This window comes from Meleagris gallopavo, chromosome 10, assembly GCF_000146605.3.
Source record: "Meleagris gallopavo isolate NT-WF06-2002-E0010 breed Aviagen turkey brand Nicholas breeding stock chromosome 10, Turkey_5.1, whole genome shotgun sequence".
Classification (NCBI taxonomy): domain Eukaryota; kingdom Metazoa; phylum Chordata; class Aves; order Galliformes; family Phasianidae; genus Meleagris; species Meleagris gallopavo.
Genome location: NC_015020.2, coordinates 3,997,160 through 4,008,051, shown reverse-complemented (window position 1 = coordinate 4,008,051; position 10,892 = coordinate 3,997,160). Strand labels below are relative to the sequence as shown.

At 37.3% G+C, this 10,892-nt stretch overlaps 1 long non-coding RNA gene across 2 annotated transcripts; it reads left to right on the top strand.

Moving 5' to 3' along the window:
* Positions 1-29: 29 nt before the first annotated feature.
* On the top strand, positions 30-10,881 carry LOC100543986. Of its 2 annotated transcripts, none has more exons than XR_794507.3 (4): positions 30-1,063; positions 3,586-3,644; positions 5,382-5,476; positions 7,602-10,881. It is a non-coding gene; the product is annotated as an uncharacterized LOC100543986 (long non-coding RNA). The 2 variants fall into 2 exon arrangements; XR_002117897.2 differs by lacking the exon at positions 30-1,063 and adding an exon at positions 1,090-1,798.
* The last annotated feature ends 11 nt before the right edge of the window (positions 10,882-10,892 follow it).

Genomic DNA, 10,892 nt, shown 5'->3' with positions numbered 1-10,892 from the left:
TTTTTTTTAATGCCTAGTTCTATTGAATTACATTGTTTTGTTTCATGCTTACTTTTGTGGGGCAGGATATGTCTCTTGCTTTGCTTAATTGGTATTTTGACATTTCATTCATTACCTTCTGGAAGTCTCCCTCTGGAAGAGGCCATGTTACTCCTGAAGAGTAATTAACTACTACAAGTTTCATTTCATATTTCTGCCATAGGGTGCTGGTTTTAACTTTGTTGTAGGTCTACAGTAAGATTCAGTTTAAACTCATGTAAATTTAACATATGATTCTTACTTTGCTCTTTGGTACTGTAAACTAATGACAGTGTGGTATGGACTAGACAAGATTGGGTGCTTGAAGCTATGAATTCTGATGGTATCTCTGCCACTGATTTCTTATGTAGCTTTCTTAAACGTAACACTGTTTCATAAAGCAAATATGAACAACGCTGGCCTCTTACTTTTGTAGTGATACATGATTAATTTGTTGCTTTGACTTTTTTTTCATTGTATTCTGGTGTCTTTGGAGTGACTATATACAATCTCTGGTATCTTACGAGATCGTTAACCTTGTTTAAAAGCAGTAGGTTATTATAACTTGATCTCTGTATGGATTGTGGTAAGCTTTATCATATACAAAATTCTATCTTGGTTGGCCTGAGTAGACCTTCTAAACAGTACAAAAGAAGTAAGAGTGATAGAAATAAGTATCACTTGCTGGTGATAAATTGTCTGCATGCTTACTAAATTATCCTGGTGTATAAAAAATCAAATTAATTAGAAAACTAAATTTTCAAAAATTATCTTTAATTCTTAATAAGTTTAAGAAAGGCTGTGAGATATTTTTATGTACTGCTTTGAAAACTTAACCTCATTTATGGAGCCTTAGCATCCTATATTATGTAAAAAATACCATAGGACAAAATCAATTTTTTTGGGAAGGAAATTATTATGTATTTCTACTTCTGCTTCTAAATAGTTCTTCTGTTTGGATACACTTATAATGACGATTATAATGAATTAAAACTTTGTGTTGTGCTTCTTCTGTCAGAAACTACCAGTGAAGCCAGAATCACAGGTCAGTTTCCTCAGAAAACTGCAGGTGCATATCTTCTTCTAAGGCTGACTTTCATGTTACTCTTGAAAAGGAGATAGCTAGCATTTGTCTCTGCATTTTTCCATATGTTGTGCTGATTCCCTTTCTGTGGTGACTCAAGCCCTCACTGACCGTACAGAGCTTTAATGAATTTTCAGTCTGCTTTATGACCTGGATGTACTTTAGATTTTAATCTGTCACTTTTCCATTGATTCATGGTTGAATTCACATAGTTTTGAATTTAACTGGATATGGCTGAAGAGGAAAAAGCAAATTCTAAGGAACTGCTGTAAGGCTGTTCCATCATGGAAATCAAATGCCCTTCTGAAATGCAGTCATAAGCTATGGAGCTCATATCTTCTGCAGATATGAAAGATGCATGAGCCTTTCGTTAGGAGTGTCTTATAAGCAGTGAAGAAGCATTTGAGTCTAGTTTCAATAGTTTGTGTGTGCCCAGAAATCCTTAATGCTGCTTTTACTCATGTAGTCTGAAAGCATTACACTGGTGCTCCAATTTTAGACCACTGTCACTCCTGCCTTCTGCTTATTACCACAATCTTTGTATAGCCATTGACTGTATAATCATGTCCATTTATTCTCTGCAGGATTTGTATCTTTTATATCAGTAATGGAAAGCCATAGGTTCCCATCTTCAACGTATATCAGCCTTACTTCTGGTCTCATGCGAGGCTTAAATGCATGGTGATGACAATACATGTAGGTATTGAAGGGGTTCAGGACTCCACCTAAAGCACCGGGTGCAATGGAGAGAGGATGTGGTGTTGCTGTCAGGTAGTGCCTGAAACTAGATACAGTAGATCCTAACAAAAGATGATAAAGACTGGACCATGCGTATGCCACGGAGGTTCATCAGCCTGATGTTTTTATACCTTTTTTGATGGTCTGAGACTTCCCCTAAGTCCTAGTCCCGTCTTGCCATATTTTCTATATGTTAAGAGAATAGCTAGCTAGCATAAGTAATGTAGAAATTGTTTCTGAGGTGATGAGAATAACATGGTAGAAAATGTGTAGGTGTAGAGATTAGATAATGAGAGGGAGAAGGTGTGAAGCTACGACTTAATTCACGTATTTGCAAGAGAGCAGGTTTCTTTGTACCACTCTCCACTTTGCAGTCATCAACCTTTTTTAAATTAAAGTATTTTTATCTAGTAGACTGTATCTGAAAAATATCTGCAAAAAAAAGCTTGAAGAAAGTTGACTGGGCATCCTTGTGTTTTATCTCCCTGTGTGTGTTCCTGTAATTCATTTGCTGCACATAACCTCCTAAGCAGTCGTAAAGGAGACCTCTTCTGCTTGTTCAAGTCACTCCCTGTTTGTCATTCCTGGCACTTGCCTGCGTCAAAACTGTGCTGCACATACCAGGGCTCATAAACTTGACAGCATTTCCTGTCCGAGCTGATAGATCAGGAAATCCAGAACATTTTAGACTGAATTCTATATTTTCTGTTAACTGAGATTAATTTGGGATTGTAATGGACTTTTCTTGAAGGTACTGACAGATGACAGCTGTGCTTGCTGTCAGATTGGTCCAGAAAGTCTGGACAGGACTTGTTGCAAGGTTACAGTTCTTTCAGAAATGCTGATGGGAAATTTTGGGCAGCCCACATCTTATGAATCTGTTGACACGTCACTTGAAGCTCAGTGTATTTTTTACACAAAACACATCTAGATTAGATGTGATAATAAATAATTTTTTAAATTATTATTATTAAAACAAAGAAAAGATCTTTGGGCAGAGGAAAGGAGAATTGCTTGCTTAACTCCTCAAGGTAGTAGTGCACAGAGGACAATGGAAAAAAGACCAAACAGTATTTACTTGCTGTAATGTGAATGCTTGTTCTTGAACAACGTTCACAAGTCTTGTGATTTTGAACATGCTGGAGGGACTTCGGTTTTTTATTTGCTATTAAGAGCTTTGCTGAATCTTTGGCACCAAAAGGGAAGGTACAGAAGATGTGAAACTGCTCTGAAAAACATTTTTGCTGAAAGGTTCTTTGGCTTCAAAGAACAGGCAAATAATTCCTTTCGTGTCTCCTTCTATTCTGTTTATTCATGCAAGCATTCGTCCTCTCACAGATATGAAAAGCACTAGCTGAGAGAGATATTTTTGTCATCTGTCACAAAGTTTTAATACTTGCAGAAGAAAAAAATGGAGATGAAGACCGTCAATCAGAGTGCTGTGATGCTGTCTGGGCTGTTTGCTTCTATTTACTGTTGTCAGAGAAGCTGGCCCAGGGCACTCGTTGGGTTTTAGTTCTGGTGTGTAGCCAGAGGCAGACCAGGGACAGTTAGCAGATGTTTTATATCTGCCTGGAAGGGAATCCATTTATCTAACTTTGATCTGTGGCCAAATCTCACGATGTTTGTCCCAACAGTAAGACATTAAATAATCTCGTGGACGTGATGATGTTTGATACGTGTATGTCCTCTGCAAATTACCTTGTTTTAAAGGTTTAACTGTGCATTTTTTGGTATGTTTACAGGGGTGACCCTTCAATTGTGAAACTGAATATTGCTATTACCACAGGCTACCTCATTTCTGGTAATTATGCAACATCATCTTCATAACACACTCAACCTGTTTATTTATATTGAGTCACTATCCTATCTATTTACATTTTATCTTGAGACACTGTTCTGGAGATGTGATGTGTACAAGAATTTTAAAAGCCACAGCAAAAGCTGTATTGTAATGGATTGTGGGGTTGTGGTGAAATTGCAGGATGTGAAAGATGGGAATGGTGTCTCCCCAGGCAGTAAGGGAATGCCATGGCGTGGCTTTGTGATGGTTTGGTACCCAACCATCAATTCCAGTTCAGATTGTACTTTAGCCACTTCAGAAGGTATGGAAGTGGCTTACTTCAGAGCAGCAGAAACTCAATACATAACCCTCAATACAAGTTGAGGGAAATGATGCCACTGGATCTCACTTGCCCACCTTCTAATCTCACTTCAAAGGAAAATTAAGTCACATATAAAACTTGAAAATTTAGAATTATTTTTTTTAATACAGCATTAATATTTAAATATGTTGATGTTCTGAATTATTGACTTTCAACTAAAATTGGCATGGGAATTTTGCAAAGAAACTATTTGGAACTTTTATTTTGTGTGGGGAATTGCTGACTTGCCAAAATAAAAACTCTTTAGCTTGGACAATTTTCTGGGAAAACTTGCCTAGTTTGAATGGAGTCTTTCACCAGAGACTATGCTGTATACTAAATTGTCTCTTGCAGTTGATTTCTCACTAATGGGATTGGTGAAAAGCACACGCGGTTCAAGTCTCTGATTTGTCTGTGAGAGGAACTTCATCTTCCATGTTTAAATTCATTGGTATCTATTTCTAAATAGTTATGCATTAGGCTTTCATTATGAATTAATGAATGCCTTGGAACAGAGACCTGAACTTGGCCACTCATTCTCTTCCTTATGTAGTTAATGTTTAATTATTAATATGTAGTGGAGCAGCTATATCAGATAATACGGAGTCCTGCCTGAGAACAGCTTGTTTAAAGAGATCAAGGCACTCACTGCAGATAGGAAAAGCATAATGGTAAGGTCTTTGATTCTGAACCTTGATCACTAGTATTCCATTCAAGTACCAAGTATTCATTTATTTGGAGAAAGAAGAGGCAGAAATTGCTTATTCCAGTATAGAACAGAAAATTTTCTGAAATTTCAGACAATCACAGGACAAGAAGAACTTTTCTGTCAAAGTTTTCTTTACAGCAGTAACTCAAAAACACTATATTACTTCTGCAGTAACTGGGAAGGTCTGCTTAAATAAAGTGAGCGTGCTTCTCATTCCAAGTATTTCTTGCACAGGGTTAATGGTCCCCTGTTTGCAAGTATAAAGTTTTGACTCACTAGTTCTTCACAGTTGATTCTTGCTTTTATTGTAGGCATTTCTACATTAGCTATATATGTCCTTTCCTTTCACACTCCTCTTTTTTTTGTCACTTGTTTCAAATTCATGGATTTATAAGTGTGAGTTCTTCATATCAGATTCTGGATCCACCATTTCCTTCCAGAATACTTCAGCTAAAGGTATTGTCCTCATGTTCTGTTGATATGGAAGATAACTTATGGCAGCTGTTGGAATAACATGTGCTTAATATGTTGTCAGAACTTTTACTGGAAAAAAATCTTCAGGATAAAGTGTGTTTCTACTGGTAGTGTGCACTGGCATTCATACCTCTAAAAACTAAGAGAAACACTATTCTCAAGTAAATGGTAGTATACTAACTTGCTTTTTAACATTATTTATTTTCTCTTGTAGATTTGTTGCTTATTATTTGCTACTGGAAGGCAATTGGTGACAAATTTTTTGTAATACATCACTTGGCAGCTCTGTATGCTTATTATTTTGTACTGGTGAGTGCCGTATTCTTTAGTAATGTAACAAGCAGATGAGAATGGAGACAATGCTTTTATGAATCTCATTTCCTTAATGTTTAAAAAGGTTATTTGCTGATTGGTGTGTTAACTTCATGATAGGCATATTTATATCTTCAATAAAGAGGTCACAAAATCACAAGTGTGAACACTTAGTTGGAAAACCAGGAGAAGATGGTTTCAAATGTTTTGCTTGTGATTGTATTTTTAAGACCGTTGGTCAGTGATGTCTCACTCTGAGCAGCTGGATGTGGTTCTTCTGTAGATTATTCTTTTTATTTAATTGCAGCGACAAAAACAAAGAAACAAAAAAACAGAAAACCTTTGTTTTTGTACACACTTATGTCACCTAGACATGAACACTTTATTATTATGGTAGGTAGGATTATGAAATGTATCTCACTTTTGGTTATTAAGCAGCTGGCATACAGCACATGTTAATATGTAATATACGTATACTAAACTGAAAAATGAACAATCATATGAAGTTCCCAATTGTAGATGATAAATCAAGTGACTGTATCCGCTGTTTAGCTTAGACTAACTTTAAGCTTTGTTATAACTGAGATTTCTCAGTAAGTGTATGTTTTTGTTTGTTTTGTTTTTATGAAGGTTGATGCTGACCCTCTGAGACTTTTTCTAAGATTGCTTTGGTGGGGAAGCAGTTGATGATTCACTGTATATATCTTTCAATATCTGTGGCATATGTACATGCATTGATGATAAAAGGGGAAGAAAAGGATATTCTTCTAGGGCGAAGACTAACTCGATTACTCTTTGCTGCTGATTTACTGCTGGAATTGCTAAGATGCCTTTGTGATTTGCTAGAAAACCTGCTGACCTTCAGAGTAATGCTGCTAAATCTCTTCTGAAAAGCTCATTCAGTAAATGAAGAAATCCTATAAAATACAATTTACTTCACTTACCACATCTTTTTCACTAGCTAGTTCATGAATCCCAGGCTTAAAATATTTAAAAATGTGTTGAGATGTCAGATTACAGCCAAATTTAAACCATCTAAAGGGAATGAAGTACACTGACAAGTAAATACTCTGTTTCGGGTTGAAGGTAATTAGATCTAATATTGTCATGGATGAAACTGAATTAGAACTGGATATTAGAGAAATGAAAATATCACTACTGAGACTAATCTCTGATGCAGAAAAATAGTTATTTCTAGAGTAAATAAAGTAGTTATTTCTGGAGTAAATAATATAGCGTGAACTTTAAGCTCAATTTATTATTTGGGTCCAACTCTCCCGCTGGATGTCTATGTCTGTGCCATGGGTTGTTTAGGAATAAGGCTGAATTTTCTTTATCTCTACACCTGCCAACTGCTGCTTGCCCAGTCCTAGTGGAGTGGGATACTATTTCCAGCTCATAACACAACCAGAAGATAAGATAGAGAAGCCTGTGTACTTTGTCATTTAGAGGTAGGTGTTCAGTTACAATGTGTTTTGGTGGAAAAGTTCCATGCTGTTATCTGGATACCAACATAGGGAAGACAAAGTCTTCCAGCTTAGGGGATGTGGCAGGGACTGCAACACAACTGGTAGAAAGGATTTTCCTTTCAGAAGGCAGGAGAGAATTTCAAGGGCTTTGTGTGCCCTTTCTGCTGCCAAATAAGAGCCAATAATATATCCTGATGTAGGTAAGTTCCATTCTGAAAACAATTCAGGGACATTCTTCACCTTACTGATTTTGTTTGAGTTTGTTTAAACATGAGAAATCCAGAATATTTACAATCCTCTTAAATAGTAGCAGTACCATCATAGTTATATCCTACCAATTCCTGTGCCAGTCTGCTCTAGCTGACTTTCCATTTCCTCTTATTTCTACATCTTTCAAAGATTTATTTAAAAACAAAAACAAACAAACAAACAAAAAAGCTACTGATTCATGGTATTTAAAGGACAACAGCATCTTCTGTAGAAAGCTTTATTTTGAAATTTTATGGAAGATTGCCACAGCTAAGAAACTTGCGTACTGACAATGTTAATCAGGCATTTGGGTCATTGTATAATTCTGTGTACATTTGAGGACTTCATTCAAGGTTCATCTGCTAGATTGTTGATCTCTGTCTGCTTTGTCTTTGTCCAACCAGAGCAAAGGTCTGCTGGCTTATTTTGGGAACTTCCGTCTGCTTGCAGAATTCTCCACTCCTTTTGTCAATCAGCGGTAAGTAGCTGTGGAGTTTTTACACAATTCTTTACATTTTTATCTATATTATACAGGAAGGTTTTGTCATTGAATAGCTGCTAAAAGTGAATTTTCATTTATTTAGAGTTTTTACTATCTGGAAATCTATTTTGCTATGAAAACATTTAGCTGCTGTTGCTGCACAGCTGGTGTGCTCACCCCTGAGTTCTTTCTTAAAGCAGACCAACCTTCATATGAAATGCCAGATTTTCATTCTTCTGTTATAAAAATAGTTCTGGATTCTGAACTCTTAAATTAGAAGAGTAGTAAAGCATCTAAATGCAGCTGTGGTAGTTAAACTTTACACTTGTGATCAGAGAAGAAAGTCTGCTAAAGAGCAGGAGGCTCTTTAGCAGACTTCAGTGACAGTGGAAGACTGCTGTGGCTTCTGGTTGTAGCATCACACTCAAACTGCTGCTGTGAGAATCAGGGAAGGCATGATAATGCCAAGGAGGGCAGTCCCTGGAATTTCCCAGTGCTCTGGGCTGGGTGTCCTCTACTGCTCTGCAGCTGCTGTGACCCAACTGGGGACACCAACATGCCCCAGGACTTCACCTCGAGAGCAGGACTTCAGTATAGCATGGAGCTGCTGCCATATCCTCCTCCTCCTCTTCCATGTTTTTCTTTTGTTTGTGGTGTAGGATCAGATCTGACAGTGCACCGCATACCCATTCCCATCCTTTTTGGGGTGTTTCTACTTTACTGATCCTTCTTGTGCAGTGTCTATTTTCCTTTCCAGGTGTCAGATAGAGAAAGGGTGAGGGTGATAAGAAAAAGGGTCTATAAGCCTTCAGACAAGATGTCTGCGTATTATCTATTACTACGTTGTGATTGTCAACTCTGAAAGAGTTTAAGAGACTGTAGCATTCCTCACGTTTCTAAGAATGTAAAAAACAAAAGGAAGGATTGTGCTGAGGACCCTTCTGAATGTTGGCAAATTCAACTTAGAGGAGGGTAGGTAATGGAGCTCTGCAGGGCTATTTCCAGTTGTCCATGGGAAGACTGTTGTGGTTTAATTCAGGCTAACCAAGGAGTGAATAAACACTTCTTCAAGCTTGTTTTATAGGAGAATAAGAAAGCAGGAGGTAGTGTATTCTGAAGGTAGTATTATATTCTAGATTTCTCTATTGGTGCTCATGTCCCAGTCATTGTTCTCATAACTGACTTTTATCAAGATAGGATTTCATATTGGAAATGGATGCTTACCTTTCAAATTTATTAAAAGTAGTATATATTATACTTTTAAATGCCTGTGGTGAGACTGTGTCCTTGAAAACCCACATCTACTGCTTTCTGAGAAAAACAGAAGTCTCTGCAGAGATGATAAGGTCCTTCACACTGAGAGATGTCATCTCATTAGTGTATGGTTTTTTTCCCATTACATTTGAAAAGGCAGCAAGTAGTGGATAATGATAATGATTTACATTAAACTTCTTGTTTGCATTCTTAATATTACCAAAAAAGAGCAGTATTAAAATATAAAATGATAGTCTAATCTCGGAACTGAAGTATTTTCTTTGTTTTGGTGTTGTTAGGGGTATTTACTTCAAGGTTGTCCCCATTGCAAGCATTTAGATCTTTTTATGTTCATGTCAACATTTATGCAGTTAATTATAAACTGTGTTGGGTAAAATGTTAACAATCACTGAGATTTACTTATATTTTTTGAATTTGCTGGGAGAGGGAAGTCTTTGAGCAGATGTCCAGTCACTCTTTTCTCCAGCAGTTACTTATCTTGGCACATTGCTGTGGACTTCAAAAACTTTCTTTGATGTTACTTCTGGAATCTGCATTATATGTACTGAGGAAAATATAGGCTCTGTCTCACCAAACATGCCAGGTCTCTGTCAGCCCAGCGTTTTGGTGGGAAGGTGTCCAGCTTCCTGATCAGGCTATCACCTGGAGAGCCTGGAGTTTGTATCAGCTGCATTCTTAACTGATTCCTGGTGTGTTTCCGTTAGAGCTGGATGTCTGGCAAGTCTTTTTAGTATATCAGTAATTATGTAGGTTGCAATCTGCGGATAATTAAAGTTGACTTTATTTTTTACAAGTTTTTAACTTGTTATTTTGTTTAATAGCTTTACCCCTGTACCTTTTTGAAAACAAATTGGTTATCCCACTTCCTCCTTCCCAATTGCTGTCATGAATACGTTGATTCATGTTATTTTCCTGTCTTTAACCTGCCATTGTTGCTCAGTTTTTCCTTGCATTTATTTATTATGTGTGAACGTGCCTCGCTCCAATTATAGGAGAGAGAAGAGAGAAGGTTCTTTAATATATATGTGTACTCAACGGTGAGATTAAGACACCATGGGTCTGACCAGCTTATTACAAATCCTAGTTGTTTTGGGAGACAGGGAAGGGAAGACGGATGATAAAAGCAAGCAGTTTTTGTAGAAAGCAAGAGAGAAGCCACCACCATAGGTCCAGTGTGGTTTGTAGTGCATCTGTAGATCCCAAAAACTCATCTGGTCACCATGGGGGATGGGAGAAAGACAGGAAGCTTTGCACAGTAGCAGCAAGCAGGGCCCAGGAGGGGGTTCTTTCTGAAGGGTTTTTTTTTCTCTTAGGGAATTCCTCTGCCAAAGGTTCTTTCGCTTTGGGAGTTTCTCTCCTCCAAAGGTTTCTTTTCTTTGGGAGTTCTCCAGAGTCCTTAGTTTAGTGGGAACCTTTCATCCTCCGCTTTTCAGTTTCTTTTTTTAATTCTTTTCTCTCTGTTAGCATGACACGCTTGGCCCAACAGATAAGCCAACATGGAGTGATGCCTTTGTTGCCATGCACAAGCATTATTGCCTTTGCAGTGGTCAGCTTCTTCAAGCTGCACCCCTGAAAAAGACTGCTTGTCCCGCTTCTGCTTATCTTTACACTCATAAGCAGAAGTACTATGGCACGGTGACACCCACCACTCACCCCTGAGATCTATGAAATATTACACCTCTATTTTATTACCATATCCAAATACAATGTTAGGATTGCTTTCAGGAGAGAAATATTTTTTTTAATTGCCTGTAGGTGCAAATTATAATAAAAAGCAATAAATTTGAATTTACCACCTTAAAAGTTATTTTAAATTATAGTGTAATGGTCATTGGCATACATAGTGGTCTTGAGCTGACTTACAATTTGAACTGGGATTTTCTATGTGTTATCCTACACGTAATGTTCTTGATATCACACAGTACTTAACTGGGGGGGG